Raw genomic sequence first — 2253 nt, 5'->3', positions numbered from 1 at the left:
CCCCCCCCCCCCCAAGACAGTGCTCAGTCCCTGGCTCTCCAACCCCTGCTCCCCATAGACTTACTTGCATGCAGGTGCTGGAGCATGCACACAGATGCATTTGATGCCCATGCCTCTAGTTGCCCTTTTTTGCTTCCCCCAGCCCCAGGTAGCTCCTTGCTAGGTCAAGCTAGGAAGTGCCAGGAAAAACTCTGATGCTGAGCGGAGGCAGAGCAAAATCCTGGACACTTGTTCATATTTTAAAAAACCGCCCAGACAGAGATGGGAGGACCCAGAAAGAGGACATGTCCAGGAAAATCTAGATGTATGGTAACCCTAAGTTACATGAATACCCTATATAACTGTTAATCTATAATTGTATTTCTGTCAGCATTTCTGGCAGTGTAGATACTGTATGGACATGAAGCCCACTGAAGCTGAGGAAAAGACTTGTAAACTTTAGTGAGTTTTTTAGACAGGCTCTATATTAGTTTATTGAGATTTAATCATTTCCACCAATGGTAGGACAGCTGGGAGCAAACATGTAAGATAGAAGTCTTCCTGGTTCCTACTTTGCTCAGTTTGCAAAATTTTATTCATGTTCTAATTTCATTATATAGTGCAAAGTTTTTAAAACTTCAGCAATCCCAAGAGATATCCATTTTAAGGTCAGGTAAACCAAGGAACTGATTTAAAAAAAAAATCACCACACAGAATCCAGAACTTACCTACATAGTGTATAAAGTATATGCCTATTTAAAGTTAACATTTTGCTTGTTGATCATTCTAGCTACAGAGGTATTTATATCACACTTATTGGAAATGTATCAAAAGATTTCCTCTAACTTTGCATTGTTTCCTATACTTCCCTCTACTTACTCCTAGGGATACTACTGCAATGCTGAGCTAAACTTCTCACTTTATTCAAGGCAAAATTGGCACATTTTAAGGTCAACCACTTCTTGGTGTTCTGGGAATTTTGTTATAAAGGAGAACATTTCATGCTTTGGTAAACTCCAAATTAATTACATTGGTGGTACATGAATACCCAAAGAAAGTGACAATAATTAATGCTACTTCAGCAAACACCAAAGGAAATATTAATGATCTTAGTATTGGTGATAGCATTGATGTTGGAGGGAAAGTAATTATATTTAACATGCTTCTATCTTTCATTGTATTTGTGTATTAATTAATGTGTTACTTTATTAATTTAAATGTGTTTTTTATTTGCTACTTAAGTTTGTCATGAAACCTAGGTTTGACATGAAACATGTCTCAAAATAAGATAAGGAAAAGTAGCCTGATTTTACTATTGGTCAATATTAATGTAGTTTATATGGGAGGAAAGATAGGTCTGAGAAAAAAACCAGGAAGACATTATGAAGATATCTTCAAGAGTTTATAATGCAGCAGTAAGATCAGAGTCTGCCTCAGCATGTAATCTAGTGAGTAACGTTGATAGGAAAAGTTCATGTTAATAGCGTTATGCTTTTTATTGTTTACAATCTCAACATTGATGCATTCCGCCCTGCCTATTGCAGAATACTGTAAACTCAGTCACTGTAAAATGAGCTGTCTACATTCAAAATGCTTTTTTTCACCCAGGAACAATGTAATAAATATAATTAGATTCTCTGATTAGCTGAACACAATAAAATTATTTAAGGTGTTTTTCACACTTTTTGCAGGTCTTAGCACTTTATAAATTTGCATGGGGACCTTACTTCTACAACCAAGACTGACTTTCAAGCAACAGTAAGCAGGGTATAGTTAACCACTGAAGCAGAAACCTAGAGTCAATGAGTAATTATTAAGAGCTTTCCAGAATATTAGCTGTTTCAGTTGCTGCAGTGATGGAATAGTCCATTAGACATTTCTGTTTCTGGCAATTCCTGAGAATTGATTCTGATATGAAACAGCCAGCCATTTTGATCAATACTGTAATTACTCTTATTGATGGATTGTTTTACAATGGGAGTCATCATTGCAATATGTCTGCTCGGGAGGCATCACGACTGTCTGCTGCATGCGGTAATGCACCACAAATATCTGATTCAAATCAACACACTATTGAAGCTGGGATGACAAGCATGAAATTAATTGTTCCACTTCATGTAAGACCTGCATTCTTCTTTTGAGAGAGTAATTTGTAGCTGTGTGTAGCCTGCGAACAGTACAACCTCAGCACTGTTAGGTGTAGTTTTCTAGGGTTTTTTCTCTTTTGGTCCTTGTCTTATTTATTGCAAGAGCTGTTCTTTCATTTCCTTAAGT

General features: G+C 36.9%; 1 protein-coding gene across 1 annotated transcript in view; it reads left to right on the top strand.

The window, feature by feature from the left end:
* CACNA2D3 (calcium voltage-gated channel auxiliary subunit alpha2delta 3) overlaps nucleotides 1-2253 on the top strand; it is a 1192973-nt gene that overhangs the window by 134311 nt on the left and 1056409 nt on the right. The gene's annotated exons all lie outside the window — the stretch shown is intronic.

The sequence above is a fragment of the Gavialis gangeticus genome, unplaced genomic scaffold, assembly GCF_001723915.1.
Source record: "Gavialis gangeticus isolate Ggan-Ray unplaced genomic scaffold, GavGan_comp1, whole genome shotgun sequence".
Lineage (NCBI taxonomy): Eukaryota > Metazoa > Chordata > Crocodylia > Gavialidae > Gavialis > Gavialis gangeticus.
Note: the sequence above shows the minus strand (reverse complement) of the source record. Positions and strands in the feature narration are given on the sequence as shown.